The sequence below is a fragment of the Rhipicephalus sanguineus genome, chromosome 6 (assembly GCF_013339695.2).
Source record: "Rhipicephalus sanguineus isolate Rsan-2018 chromosome 6, BIME_Rsan_1.4, whole genome shotgun sequence".
Taxonomy (NCBI): domain Eukaryota; kingdom Metazoa; phylum Arthropoda; class Arachnida; order Ixodida; family Ixodidae; genus Rhipicephalus; species Rhipicephalus sanguineus.
In genome coordinates this window covers 49141766-49158189 of record NC_051181.1, presented here as the reverse complement: position 1 = coordinate 49158189, position 16424 = coordinate 49141766, and positions in this window count along the sequence as shown.

The following is a 16424-nucleotide window of genomic DNA, read 5'->3' as shown; positions in this document are numbered from 1 at the left end:
CTCGTTAATTTTTCTTTTGTTTTGTTGGAAATGACCTCAAGCGAAGTGTCAAATTCTTCCAACTTTGAGAGCTCGCACGTGCGAGTTGCAAGGTACACGCGCTACAGCAAAAGGACATCTGCGCGAGTCGTCATGATCGGCGGTCATGATGTAACACGGTTTTTATAAGTTAAAGATGGAGATGCATTTCGACTTCTGCACGGTCAGAACAGCCCTACGGTGTAGCGGAAGAAAAGAACTGTCGGCATGCTGCAGGGCTTGCCGGCCATGAAGGTGGTATTTATTCGTTATAACACGAACTTTTGCTCGTCTGCAGCGGTAGAGAGACTTTTATCGTTCGCGAGTCTTCTGTTGAGGCCGAACCGACTATTTTTAGAAGCTGCTGTAAACAACCTCCACAGCAAAACGGATGTGTGTAAAATAAATGTAGACTTTCTTTAATTCACTGTTGATCGTTAGTGATTCGAGCGATATGTTGAGTTGCAAGCCCTACGGTGTAGCGGAAGTGTTTGTACCTATAGTTGCGTGCAACTATAGGTACAAACATCGATCCGATGCGCTGCAACATTATTCACAATATTATGCTGCACTTAATAATGTCCTAGCGGACATTTATGCATCATCATCAAATCATGCATCATCCTCGAAATAAAAAGAAGTATTCCAGGACCTGTATTCTTGTATCTGTATTCCGTATTTGTATTCCGTATCTGTATTCCGGGATAATTCTTTCGTCTTTTTGCAAAAAGTATCTCCGGAATATCCCTTAGATTTAGGTGCACGTAAAGTAGCCTAATTTCCGGAGCCCTCCACTACAGCGTCCCTCATAATCATATCGTGGTTTTGGGACGTTTCAGTTTTAGAATAGCCTACGCAAAGCTTTGCGCTGGCTTTTCGCGCAACTGCGCATGCGTCATACGCTAACCGCTTGCGGGCTCCCGTTAAGTGACGGAAATAGCGGGCCGCAAACGCGAACTTAGCAGGGGCGTAGCCAGAAATTTTTTTCGGGGGGGGGGGTTCAACCATACTTTATGTATGTTCGTGCGTGCGTTTGTATGTGTGCATGCCTATATACGCAAGCAAAACTGAAAAATTTCGGGGGGGGGGGGGGTTTGAACCCCCCCCAACCCCCCCCCCCCCCCCCCCCCTTGGCTACGCCCCTGTAACTTAGCGTACGCTATTCTAAAACTAAATATCCTGTTACGTCAGACAAATGTGGCTATCTGTATTTTAGGCTTCCAACACATCTGTATTTTGATATCTGTATTCCGGAATACTCTTCTGAGAATCTCTGCCCAGCCCTGGAACATCAAAGCACTCTAGCTGCGCTGACTGCAGAGCGGGAGTTCTGCAATCGACCGTGCGCTCTGACATACTGTCACGTAGTCTTGTGATTAGTGCGGTAGGAACCAGAAAACAGTCTGGGAGGCAAACCACTTTATGGTCGAGCATGTGCCCCGAATTCCTCGGCAAAGTAACGTCAGACAGACGCGGCGGTTGGCAGGCGGTAAAGAACACCGCACCTCGGTACGCTGACGCGCTCTTTTAAAACAAGGCGCAGACCATGTGTGACTATCTTATCAGTACGTCAAGTGACACACAAAAGAAGCAGTAACATCGTTAAAACTCCGACACACTGCGCGCATAGTTCACGCGTGCAAAACGAAAGGAACAGATTCAAGAAATGATAAAGATAGCCGCGCCTGCAGTGACCAAACTGCATAGCTCACGTGGCATTGCCCCCTTTCAAGAGACATCGTCCCGATGTTGAAACTAACATGAAACACATGATTGTAAGACAAAATGGTGCGAAATCTAACATGAACAAAGAAAGAAGAAGTTGATTATTAGTGTGTTAGTAGCAGCGTTCATGGTAAGGCTTCAAGCGGACGACACGGACCACCTCAGAGCGTGGGCGACGTCGCTGTGACGAGGTGAGGTCGTCGAGGACAACCTCATAATCCAAAGAACCTAGTCGTCGTAAAATTTTGTATGGTACGAAGTAGCGCCGCAGCAGTTTTTCACTCAGGCTTCGTTTTCGAAAGGGAGTCCATACCCAGACGCGGTCGCCAGGTTGATACTGTTGGTCGCTTCGGCGCAGATTGTAGCGTCGGGCGTCGGCTTTTTGCTGGGCTTGAATGCGTAGACGGGCCAATTGCCGAGCCTCTTCTGCTCGCTGCAGGTAGAGAGAGACGACAATGTTCACTTCCTCGGTCGTGTTTGGAAGCATGGCATCGAGCGTTGTCACGGGTTCTCTTCCGCAGAGCAATGTGAATGGCGTCATCTGTGTCGTTTCCTGCACTGCGGTGTTGTATGCAAAAGTTACATAGGGCAACACGGCGTCCCAGTACTTATGCTCGATGTCTACATACATAGACAGCATGTCGGCAATGGTTTTGTTCAGAGGCTCAGTAAGATCGTTCGTCTGAGGGTGGTAAGCTGTTGCCCTGCGGTGGCTTGTGTGGCTATAGTGCAGGATTGCTTGCGTCAGGTCAGCCGTGAACGCCGTTCCTCTATCAGTAATAAGTACCTCGGGCGCCCCGTGCCGCAGTACAATGTTTTCGACGAAAAACTTGGCGACTTCCACTGCGTTTCCCTTGGGGAGAGGTTTTGTTTCGGCGAAACGAGTGAGGTAATCAGTTGCCACGACGATCCATTTGTTTCCATCTGCGGACGTCGGGAACGGTCCAAGAAGGTCCATTCCAATCTGCTGAAAAGGCGTTGAGGGTGGTTCGATCGCCTTTAGATGCCCAGCAGGCTTCAATGGGGGTTTCTTGCGCCTTTGACAATCTCGACAGGTTTTTACATATAGCGCCGTGTCGGCGGCGAGACTGGGCTAGTAGTACGTCTTTTGAATTCTTGCCAGTGTGCGGGTGAATCCGAGGAGACCTGACGCTGGTTCATCGTGGCAAGCGTGCAGAATTTCTGTGCGAAGTTCCGGAGGCACGACCAGAAGGAAACTTGCCCTATTTGGGGAAAAGTTCTTTTTCACCAGAAGGTCATTCTCCAGGCAGAAGAAGATAGACCGCGCTTGTAAGCTTGCGCAACGGATGAGGTCTTGCCTTCCAGGTACTCAATCAAGGCACGCATTTCGGGGTCGCTTCGCTGCTGTTCGGCGAGATTCGTAGCACTGAGCACTTCGAGAAAGGACTCGTCGTCTACATCTTGCGGGGCAGCGTCGATGGGTGCGCGGGAAAGACAGTCGGCGTCTGAGTGCTTCCGTCCGGAATTGTAAACAACTTTGACGTCAAACTCTTGAAGTCTCAAGCTCCAACGCGCTAGGCGTCCTGACGGGTCTTTCAGGTTTGCAAGCCAGCATAGTGCATTATGGTCTGCTACCACCTTGAAAGGCCGTCCGTACAGGTAAGGGCGGAATTTGGCGGTTGCCCAGAGAATGGCGAGGCACTCCTTTTCAGTTGTCGAATAATTCGCCTCCGCTTTCGAGAGCGATCGACTGGCATAGGCGATGACCTTTTCGACGGAGTCACTTCTTTGGACGAGCACCGCGCCGAGTCCAACGCTGCTTGCATCAGTATGAATCTCTGTCTCGGCGTTTTCGTCGAAGTGCGCGAGTACTGGCGGCGACTGAAGGCGCCGTTGAAGCTCTGCGAATGCTTCGGCTTGTGAAGTTTCCCACGTAAATTCGACGTCTGATTGTGTTAGTCGTGTCAGCGGCTCAGCAATTTTGGAGACATTCGACACAAAGCGCCTGTAATATGCGCTTAATCCCAGAAACCGGCGGACAGCTTTTTTGTCCTTAGGCCGCGGAAAAAGGGCGATGGCTGGAGTTTTCTGGGGATACGGGCTTACGCCATCTTTGCTGACAACATGGCCGAGGAACAGCAACTCTTGGTAGGCAAACCGACACTTGTCTGGTCTGAGGGTCAGCCCGGAAGATTCGATTACAGTTTGCCGCAAAGACAACGACGTCGTCAAGGTACACGAGGCACGTTTGCCACTTCAGGCCAACCAGGACAGTGCCCATAACCCTCTGGAAAGTAGCTGGTGCGCTGCAAAGTCCGAATGGCATGACTTTGAACTCATAGAGGCCATCCGGCATGACGAAAGCGGTCTTTTCCCTGTCCCGTTCGTCGATTTCAATTTGCCAATAACTGCTCTTTAGGTCCATTGAGGAGAAGTATTTGGCATTACTTAGACGGTCTAAGGTTTCGTCGACAGGTGGTAGCGGGTAGACGTCCTTCTTTGTAACGCGGTTCAATCGACGATAATCCACGCAGAATCGCAGCGTCCCGTCCTTCTTTCTGACGCCACAACGGGCGATGCCCAGGGGCTCTGCGATGGCTGGATGATGTCATAACGTAGCATGTCGTCAGCTTGCTTCTTGATGGCCTCGCGTTCTCACGTCGCGACTCGATAAGAACAGGCTGCGTAAATTCGTCTGTGAAAATGCGGTGCTTGGCGATTGTCGTCTGTCTGATTTTCGACGACGACGAAAAGCAGTTTTTGTGTTGCCGCAGAAGGTAAATCCGCTTTTCTTGTCTGTGCGCTGGCTGCTCGTGGTTGACGTTAAATATGGGCTCCGGTTCTGGTGCTTCGGTCACGTGGTCTGACGACAAGTCCATCAGGCTGAATGCTTCGCTGATTTCGGAAAAATTTTCGATAAAAGCAATAGTCGTGCCTTTGTTGAGGTGCCTTTTTTCCGCAGTGAAGTTTGTGACCAGTACTTGTGCGCACCCGTTTTTGAAGTGAGTGATACCTATAGCGACACAGATTCCACGGTCAAGCAGTAACTCCGGTTTTCCTTCAACAATACCATCCATTGCTTCTAACCTGTAGTTGCCGACGGTGACGAGCGAGCTTGAGTAGGGCGGGAGGCTAACGTGTTCTTCGAGCACGCTCAAGGGTGCGGTGCACTCAGCACTGTGGTCCCGGTTTAACGCTTGGTCGGTTGAAAGCGCAATTTAATGCGACTTCAGATCGATGACGGCAGCGTGTTCCTTTAAGAAGTCAATGCCGAGTATCACGTCTCGAGAGCACTGCTGAAGTATTACAAAGGTGACAGGATAGGTGTCGTCATGAATTGTGACTCTCGCCGTGCACCTTCCTTTCGGCGTAATAAGGTGACCACCAGCTGTGCGCATCTGTGCGCCATCCCACTCCGTCTTCACTTTCCTTAGCTCAGTGGCTAAGTACCCGCTAATGACGGAATAGTCAGCGCCCGTGTCCACTAGGGCACTGACGTTGCGGCCATCGATAAGTACGTCGAGGTCTGCCGTTCTTGATCTAGCGTTACAGTTCCGACGTGGGGTTTGGTCGCGGCTGCGTCGTGTTGTCCTGCTGCTTATGCGTCGCGTCGCCGTGTAATCGTCAATAATAGATTCCCTCGGTTCATGACTTAGGCTCGGAGAAGCGTCGCTTTGTCGTCGCACGTGTATTTTCCTCCTTGCTTGCGGCGGAGGTTGTTCGGAAATTTGGCCCACAGCAACCACTCCTCCAGTGGCTTGGGGACCGGCCACGTGCAGCCGCAAACTGTGACCAACGTTCCGGTGAATGTTGGCGGGCAAGCGACGGTGAGCGGGAGGAATACCGGGGCCTCCATTCAGTGGCACTGAGGTACTCCGTAATATCTCGTGGTCTTTCGCCGCGTTGTGGGCACGGCGCGGTGGCGGAAAACCCGCGCAGACCCATTTGTCTGTAGTGACAACGGCGGTAGATGTGTCCCGCTTCTCCGGAGTGGTAACACAGTGGTCGCTGATCCGGTGCGCGCCATACATCGGTCTTCCTCGGGGAGCTTCTTCTTCGACGTACATTAGCACGGATTCGCCAGGCTGTTGTGTGCGCGTTTGCAGCAGTAGCTCAGCGCGTTCCTTGCCGTTTTCGCTAGGGAACGATTCCAGGAGGTTCTGTTTCAACAGATGCCAAGAAGATATCGATGCTTCACGGTTTTCAAACCACACCCTGGCGGAGTCCTCCAACGAAAAAAGACGTGCCGAAGCTTACTGTCGTCGTTCCACTTGTTGAGGCTAGCTACCCTTTCGAACTTGTCTAGCCATTCTTGGGCGTCTTCCCATGGTGAGCCACGGAACTTTGGCGGCTCTCTTGGCTGCTGAAAGACTATCGGTGTCGTGGTTGGGTCGGTGATGCTAGCTTCTGCCTTATTCGTTGTCACCTTGATTTCAAGAGGGCCGAACTCCGGAGGCAAATTTTGCAATAGGCGGCTTGCTCGCTGGCTGGTAGCAACGTCGACCTGCAAGCGCACGAAGGGCGCTGGTGCTCCTGCTTCTACGGCGCGATTTGGGCATGGGACGTCAGCACCTCCACCAGATGTCACGTAGTCTTGCGACTAGTGCGGCAAGAACCCGAACCACTGGGAGGCAACCACTTTATTGGTCGAGCATGTGACCGAATTCCTCGGCAGTAACGTCGACAGGCGCGGCTGTTGGTAGGCGTAAAGAACACCGCACCTCGGTGCTGCGTGCTCTTTTAAGACAAGGCGTAGACCATGTGTGACGTATCTTATCAGTACGTCAAGTGACACACAAAAAGAAAGCAGTAACATCGTTAAACTCCGACACACTGCGCGCATAGTTCCACGCGTGCAACGAAAGGAACAGATTCAACAAATGATAAAGATAGCGCGCCTGCAGTGACCAACTGCATAGCCCACGTGGCAATATTCACCCTCCCATCACTCCTACTAATCCACGCTTCCCTTTCCCGCCCCTTTGCTATACTATAATATACATGGCTATGCGATACATGGTTTTACCTGCGTGACGTCAAGCGACGACATACGATGACAGTAGATGACATGAGACGACAGTCCGGGCCCCAATAGTGCCCCGCACATAAAAAATTATAAAATATTGTCGCGTCTTCAGGAGTGCGCTGACCCGGGGTGGTTGGTACATCATTAGGGTGGGAACAAATAGCGGTGGAAAAGGTCATTCTCCCGACTCTCTATAGCGCTGCTTCTTTCCTTCGTTATAAGGCTGAGCGTTTACATCTGTGTTTAAGGAAACAAAGTCTCTTCTTGCGGCATGAAACTTAAGGAGACGAGCGTACTTAGGCCACTTATATACATCGATGTGCTCTCTTCAAAATTTAGCCGTTGTGCGAGACAAAAAATACACCTTTTCTTTTCGTGATCTCTCACTAAGTGCACAAAAACAGTATTCAACATCAGTCCTCACTCTGAGTCGTCGTCGCGTTCCGTGAGATTGAGCAACCTAATTCGTTATACGGTTGAGGCGCTGCGCGGCCTGGTTTATATGCGATTCTACGCGTAGCCGCAAGTCCATGCATTCTTTAATATTGTTTCCATATTGAATAAAAGATTATTCTCTGGCTGCAGATATTCGAAAGAAAGAATAGCGCATAACAAAAGCTCGTCCGCATTGCACGTTCGATGTCGTAAGGATGTGCATACTTTGCGAGCGCAAGGCATCGTTTCTTCGCGTGATCTGTGCCGTGCTCGTGGCGCATTCAACATGATCAAATTTGCTCCGGCGAACAGAAAGGAAACCGGCATCGGCTCGATTCTCTCCGCCGCGCAGCTTCTGTGCTCCGAGCGATGCCGTCCCGATGTAAACACACGCTTCGACAGAGACCGCCTTTGACGGAAGCGAAATACCCGGAAAACGAAACAGGAAACAGGAATCAGAAATCGCAGCCGCCTCCGAAGGACCGACGAAAGCACCGCGAAACAAAAAGCTCCCTAGAGATACCGCGAGAGCTGCAAGTGCCTCGAACTCGGTATCACATAAACGCAGAATAAAATTGAATTGGTCCATTTCCTTGCTTTTTACGCTTGATTTGGTTTATAGGATATTGCTGTATTAGGAATGGAGCACGAACAAGCAGCGCCAATCCAGTGTTTACCATAGGTGGTCCGCGAACGTACACTTATTTCAGAGAAGGTGTCTAGTCCACAGCGCCGTCGTCGTCGTTGTAATAGTAGTACAAGTAGTAGCACTTGTTACGCTGGTGACGTCACCAGAGGCGCGAGTGAGTGAGTGAATAAATAAATAAAACGAGACCGTGAGGGTGGGTATGGGAGCTATCGGTACCAAATACCGGGAACGCAATTCACACTTGCAGAAATTACATTATTGAGAGACACATTATTTGTAGTAAACCAAGACAGGTTAAAGGAAATTGCACGTTTACAGCTTTGCTGTCCGAAACTGGCTGACTATATATATATATATATATATATATATAGTCTCTGAAAAGAGCAGTTATTTCCGGGCTCATTTCTTAATGAAAACACAGGTTTGGAGTAGTAATGGAATATTACTCCCAATCTTATTCTGAGAACCTCCACGCGTTGTCTACAGGCGAGCGAGGAACATGAGATATATTGTAATCTACTCTAAAGTCAGCACTCCTGAATCCACAGACAGTGTCCCCTGCACCAGCCTAATTGCCAACTCTGTCCAATGACCCACAAAGTGTGCACCGTCACCAGTACCGCGTCTTCATTTTCTTACCAGAAAAGAGGCAACTGCAACAGTGACAGCGCAGGCATCATATACCTTCTGGAATGTACCTTCTACCATGCCCAGTACATTGGTCAACCTCAGACTGCGTTCAGGATGAGAGTCAACAACCACACAGCACACTTAAAGGCCCTACCGCACCTTCCTCTCTCGAACGATGTCAATAATCTTGGCCACCCATTCCACACATTTTCTGTTGTGGTACTTCAGTCCAATTTCAAAACACATTATAATTGAGAGGCTCGTGAATCGTACCTCATCCACAAGTTTAACAGTGTCTCTGGTGGCATACATGAAAGCGTAGGCCGACTATCGTGCATGGCCTGCAACAAACCCGAAAAATCCAATTCCGCAGGCAACTAGGTGACCGATTCCCAAAAACTTCTAGTATATATTCGGAATGCAGAATTTGAAGCATCCGTCCCTGATATAAATTTACATAAGTGTGACTACATACAGCCCGCATGGCTCTTGTCGAACCTGCATAACTGCACTACTACTTTCCTTCGTGTTGAATGGATACTCCTTTCGTCTCTGTAGTGTGATTACGGGTATAGATGTCGGAAGTCACACATGCCCTTCATTATTACTTTCTTGATTTTACTATCATTCCTGTATGAATTGGCGTGCGTGCTTCTTTCTCCGTGTACAAATGATGTAACCGTATACTGCTTTGGTGTTCGCTGCAACATCGGTTGTTGTTTCTATGTCTCTCTCTATCTCTCTCTCTCTCTCTCCTCTCTCTCTCTCTCTCTAATATATATATATATATATATATATATATATATATATATATATATATATATATATATATATATGCACATACATACATACATACATACATACATATTTGCCGCTCGTTCTGAGACACACGAGCAGCATCCTTTCAGGGGAAGCCAATGAGGACCACCCACTACAAGGCGCTGAGAGCGTAACCCAGCACTCCGTTCCAAGGCCTCGCTACAATTGTCTCTGGTACGAAAAAGGAGCCGGCCGGCGACCTAACAGCTTGTCACTATGAGCGGGTCATAGTAAGCCTTTAGGCGCTCCACGTTGACAATGTCGCACCCTCGACGGCGCATGCCCGAAGATCGTTCCATGGATTCGATCAGGTAGTTGACCGGGCATGTGTGCTCGACGACACGGTAGGGGCCTTTGTATTTCTGCAGTAGTTTTGAAGAGAGGCCAATTGTAGTGGCAGGGACCGAGAGCCATTCGAGCGCTCCAGGGAGGAACGTGGACTCAGAAGTGGTGTTACCACCGCGAATGCTTTTCTGCCGCTCTTGTTCGTGCGTTTTAAAGGTCTTGGCAAGCTCGCGACACTCTTCAGCAAGCCTGACTGTGTCACAAATAGCCACACACTTAGATGAATCCGGCTTGTACGAAAGTATCGTGTCAATGGTGTGCGACAGGTGCCTGCCACGTATTAGGAAGACGGGTGAGAAAACAGTAGTGCTCTGAGGGGCGGTATTATAGGCGTAGGTGATGAAGGGCAGAATGACATCCCAGTTTGCGCGATCGCCAGCGACGTACATTGCGAGAATGTCTTCGAGCGTGCGGTTAAAGCGTTCCGTTAGGCCATTATTCTGCGGATGGTAAGCAGTAGTTGTGCGGTGGACAGCACGGCATTCTTTGAGAATGGCTTCGACGACTTCCCACAAGAAGACACCTCCTCGGTCGCTGACGAGATCCTGGGGTGGACCGTGACGCAGTATCAATCGGTGTACCAGGAGGGAGGCAACATCGCGAGCTGTAGCCGCTGGGAGGGCGGCGGTTTCGGCGTATCGAGTTAGATGGTGAACAGCAACGATGGTCCTGTGGTTCCCAGCCGGCGTCAGAGGAAGTGGCCCATCCAAACGTTGGCCATGCGCCCAAATGGATGATTAGGGAAAGGTAACGGGTGTAGACCGGCCGGTGACACATGCGTTGAAGGTTTTCGGCGTTGGCAATCGAGGCAGGAATGACCGAACTTCTGCACGTAGCGGTACATCCCTCGCCAGAAGTATCTTTGTCGAATGCGGTGGTAGGTTTTGGTAAAAGAGCGCGCATTACGGATCAGTGTGGAAGGACTCTCATAATATCAGAACGCAGGCTGCAGGATATACCCAGTAGCCACTGTCGGCCGTCGGCGGTGTAATTGCGTCGGTACAGTAGGTCGTCAGGAAGGGCGAAATGGTGGGCTTGACGTCGCAACGCGCGAGTGAGCATGTCTATCAGCGTGGTGATCCATTTGTAGCGCCTCAGAATACGGCGCTCGTCAAGGAAGAAGAAGTTGGCATTCGGCCGCGCGGCGGGTGCAGCGCGATAATAAAAAAATCAGTTCGAAAACTGAACGCTGTCAGGGCTGGATCTTTCTCGTGTTAGCTCCGACAGTTAATGGTGACCCGATAAAGAACACACAGCCCCGATCATCCCGCATGGATCCCGCCGGCTCTGCCACCAATCCTACCGGTCCTGACGCACAAGAAGACGCCAGACCTAGCGTTGCTGCGGTCGCTGCGATCCAACATGTCAACCTGCCACCATTTTGGCCCAACAGCCCCAGCACATGGTTTCTGCAGGTCGAGGCGCACTTCTGTCTACGGCAAATCACCAGCCAACAGACCAGGTACTGTCATCTGGTGTCCTGCTTGCCTCCGGACGTAGCCGACGACTTAGCTGATATTTTAGCGTCGCCGCACCCGAGCCATCCCTACGACACGTTGAAGGCAGCTATCATTTCCCGCAAGTCTGAGTCCGAACACAGCAGACTCCAACAGCTCATCACGGCTACAGAGCTCGGTGACCGTCGACCATCACAGCTCCTGCGACGCATGTGCCAGCTCCTTGGCGGCCCCTCCGCCCCTCAAGAGGAGAAGCTGTTGCGTGAGTTGTTCCTCCAGCGCTTACCGCAGAGCATGGTCCCGGTCCTCGTGGCTGCAGGAGATGTCCCAGTAGACACACTCGCTGAAATGGCTGACCGATTGGCAGACTACTCGCGGGCACATAGCCTCAACGCCGTTACCACACCGCCACCGGCCCCCGCTGCAGACCCGGCGCTTGCGAGCATCGAGAACGGTTTGGACGCCCTTGTCAGGCGCCTCGATGGCTTCGTACCAGCGCATCGTAGACCGTCATCCAAGTTCCAGATACACAGTCGCACGTCGACGCCCCCACGTTCTCCGGAACTTCGGCCAACCGACGCGCCGCGGGACGTCTCATCCTCAACCGTGTGCTGGTACCACCACCGATTCGGTGCCTCTGCTCGCAAGTGCACTCGCCCGTGCTCCTGGTCGGGAAATGCGACGACCGGCCACTGACGGCGGCAAGTGGTACTGGTCGAAAGTCGTGCCGCCTTTTCTATGTTTCTGATAAGGTCACTGGCGCTTGCTTCCTAGTCGACACAGGAGCCCAGGTTAGCGTCATACCGGCCTCGTGTGCAGATCGCCGTCGCAACGAACAGACCTGCCCACTCCAAGCGATCAACAACGCACATACGGCCAACGCTCTCTTACACTTGACCTTGGACTACGCCGTACGTTCCGCTGGATTTTCATCCTCGCTGACGTCTCGCAAGCTGTTCTGGGAGCTGACTTCCTCAGTTTTTTCAACCTTGCTGTGGACATGCATGCTCATCGCCTCATTGATCTCAACACCCGCCTCTCCATCAACGGTGTACTCTGTACTTCCTCGTCAACGGGACTGCGAGCTCTCACACCTGCTTCGCCGTATGCAAAAATACTCGCCGACTTTCCCAGCATCACGAAGCCGCACACCAGAGAGTCACCGGTGAAGCATTCCATCACTCACCACATTGTGACCACTGGACCTCCCGTTTTTACACGACCCCGTCGACTATCTGGAGAACGCCTCGCCATCGCCCGCCGTGAGTTTGAGCACATGCTTGAACTCGGCATTGTGCGACCTTCCTCAAGCAACTGGGCGTCGCCGCTCCACATGGTGCCGAAGAAAGATCCTGGCGACTGGAGACCATGTGGGGATTACCGCGCTCTCAATGCCCACACCTTACCAGACCACTACCCACTTCCTCACATACAGGATTTCACATCAAATTTGTCTGGGCGCACAATCTTCTCTAAGATTGACTTAGTGAAGGCTTACCATCAGATTCCTGTAGAACCCGCCGACATTCCGAAGACGGCCATCACCACCCCATTCGGTCTGTTTGAATATGTGAGGATGCCTTTTGGATTGCGCAACTCTGCACAGACCTTTCAGCGCACTATCAACGAGGTCACGCGAGGTCTCGATTTCGTATTTGCCTACCTTGATGACCTCCTTGTAGCAAGCTCATCCGGCCCTGAGCATGAAGCCCATCTGCGCACCCTGTTCCACCGCCTGGATGATTACGGTCTCGTAATTAATTCCAATAAGTGTCTCTTCGGCGTCGCTACAATAGAGTTCCTAGGCCACCTTGTCACTCTACAGGGTATCCAACCACTCGCCAGCAAAGTGAAGGCTATTCAAGACTTTCCACCCCCGACTTCACTGAAGAGACTCCGAGAATTTCTGGCCCTACTAAACTTCCATCGCCGCTTTCTTCCAAAGTGTGCCACATTCCTAAAGCCCTTGACCGACCTATTGGCTAAAAAGAAAGACCCGGTTGCGCCACTGGAGTGGACCGAGGACGCTGCATCTGCCTTCGGCACTGCCAAGAAGGCTCTGGCAGATGCCACCATGCTCATACATCCCGTCCCTGATGCCCCAATTCGTCTCATCACCGATGCATCAAGCGTGGCAGTTGGCGCCGTTCTCGAGCAGCACGTATCCGGTTGGCAGCCCCTTGGTTTTTTCTCACAAAAACTGAAGCCACTGGAAGCAAAATACAGTACATTTGCCCGGGAACTCCTCGCGGTATACCTCGCCATCAAACATTTTCGCCATTTATTGGAGGGCCGGGACTTTTACGTCGTTACAGACCACAAGCCCCTGACGTTTGCCTTCCATCGCAATCACAGCAATTACACTGCACGGGAGATTCGTCAACTATGCTTCATTTCCGAGTTCACTGTGGATCTCAGACACGTCCATGGGCCGGAAAATGCTGCTGCTGATGCACTATCCCGCATCGATGCCTTGTCGACCCAGCCACCACTAGACATGGGAAGAGCTAGCAGCTGCCCAAAGCAACGATCCTGAGCTGCATCGTCTTCGTTCTTCATCCACGTCTCTATCGTTCACGGAGTGCCCGCTTCCATTTTCTACCTCATTAATAACGTGCGAAACGTCTACTAGTGTCCCTCAGCCCTTCGTGCCTTCAGCTTTTCGTCGTGCAATTTTTGATCAATTGCACATGAGCCAGAAGCTGGTATTCGTGCGACCCAGAAAGCTAGTCACATCTCGTTTCCTTTGGCCAAGCATCAATGCTGATGTCCGACGCTGGGCGCGAACCTGCGTTGAGTGCCAGCGGGTTAAAGTTCACCGTCACACCGTCACGGCAACATCCCCCTTTCGGCCTCCAGATGCAAGGTTTTCTCACGTCCATCTCGACATCGTCGGCCCTCTTCCGTCATCGCAAGGAGCCTGTTACCTGCTGACATGTGTGGATCGCTTCACCAGATGGCCGGAAGCGTTTCCCATTTCCGACATTACAGCACCAACAGTTGCTAAGGCTTTCACAAACGGCTGGGTGTCGCGCTTTGGATGCCCTTCTGTCGTCACCACCGATCGAGGTCGTCAATTTCAATCGGCCCTTTTCACCGCACTTGCCAATATCCTGGGCATTCGACACATCCACACAACTGCCTACCATCCTTCCGCCAATGGCATGGTCGAACGGCTTCATCGACAACTGAAATCTGCCCTCACTGCTCACCAGCCAAGGGAACGTTGGCTCGACCACCTCCCCTTCGTACTTCTGGGCATCCGATCAGCATTGAAAGCGGATCTCGGCTGCTCATCAGCCGAACTAGTCTATGGCGTTTGCCTGCGTCTTCCAGGAGAATTCTTCGAGCCATCATCGCCACCTTCCACTCACGATGCCTCCACGTACATTCGAGAGCTGCGCACCACGTTTCGGGACCTTGCTCCTGTGATTCCTGCCGACCGACATCCCAAGTCTGTCTTCGTCAGCCAGGATCTGCATGACTGCAGTCACGTCTTCGTTCGGCGCGACCAAATACGGCCACCACTCACACGAGCCTATGATGGCCCATTCCGCGTACTCCATCGTACACCTAAGACGTTCACGCTGGACATCAATGGCCGTGAAGACGTCGTGGCTGCCGATCGACTGAAACCTGCGTATATCGCCGCTCTCGCGTCCGCGGGGCTTCAATCTTCAGTCTGGATGCCCACATCCAAGCATGTTCACTGGGCGACTCCTATGACTCTAGTTCTACGGGGGGGAGCCCTGTAGCGCCTCAGAATACGGCGCTCGTCAAGGAAGAAGAAGTTGGCATTCGGCCGCGCGGCGGGTGCAGCGCGATAATAAAAAAATCAGTTCGAAAACTGAACGCTGTCAGGGCTGGATCTTTCTCGTGTTAGCTCCGACACATTTATCCTTGCGCTGTTCGATAGAGATGGTGTGAACGTCGATGGAAAAAACAGCAATGTTAGATACTGAGCAGTGGGCATTGTCCTCAGGCAAGGGGGAGCGCGAGAGGGCATCAGCGTCAGCAGGCTGGCGTCCGCTGCGGTACAGCACGCAGATTTCGTAGTCTTCCAGGCGAAGTGTCCGGTGGGCGAGACGGCCTGAGGGATCCTTCAGTGATGACAGCCAGCATAGTGCATGATGGTTGGTGACGACATCAAATGGGCGACCATGCAAATGAGGTCAGAACTTTGTAAGGACCCAGATGATCGCCACGCACTCTCTTTCCGTCACGGTGGCATTGGTCTCGGCACTAGTAAACGTAAGACTTGCATATGCCACGACATATTCGGGGAATCCTGGTTTGCGCTGCGCAAGAACAGCACCGAGGCCTACACCGCTGGCGTTCGTGTGTATTTCCGTTGGGGCCGTAGGGTCGTAGTGGCGTAGTATGGGAGGAGACGTCAACAAAGGACGGAGCTTTGCGAACGCGTCGTGGTACTCGAAAGATCACGAATTTAGGAGCCTGTTACTGCTAAGGAGCTGCGTCAGCGGCGATATGATGGTGGTAAAGTTGCGTATGAAGTGTCGAAAGTATGACCACAGTCTTATGAAACTGCGCAGTACTTTGACGGACGTAGACTTGGGAAATTCGGCCACCACGCGAAGCATGGTCCGATCGGGAAGGATTCCGTCCTTGGACACGACGTAACCTAGGATTGTCAACTGCCGTGCTGCAAATCAGCACTTCTTCAGATTTCGTTGGAGGTCCGCGTTGCGCAAACGTGTCAAATTATGCCGCAGACGGTGGATATGCGTGGAGAAGTCCGGAGCGAAAGCGACGACGTCGTCCAGGTAACACAAGCACGTGTGCCATTTCAAGTTGCGCAGAACGATGTCAGCATGTGCTCGAAGGTCGCGGGCGCATTACACGGCCAAATGGCATGACGTTGAACACGTACAGGTCGTCGGGCGTGACAAAGGCTGTCTTCGGTCGATCGTCATCAGCCATAAGTACCTGCCAGCACCCCGAACGCAAATCGAGAGATGAAAAGAATTCTGCTCCTTGGAGGCTGTCAATCGCGTCGTCTATTGGCGGCAGCGGATAAACATCCTCGCGAGGGATCTTGTTGAGCCGTCCGTAGTCCACACAGAACCGCACAGAACCGTCCTTCTTCGAAACAAGAACGTCAGGAGACTCCCATGGGCAGTCTGGGGGTCGAATAACATCGCGTCCAACAATATCGTCGAATCGCTCATTAATTGCTCAATAATTGGGAGGCGAGATATGGACGTTGCCGCAGTGGTGGTTGGGCGCCCGTGTAACAGCGATGAGTAACAGCGGACGTGCAGCGAAAGAAAGTCTCACGTATACAATTTTTTCCATGCTGCAAGGAAAGCCCGCCAAATACAAAGAGAACCACGGGAGT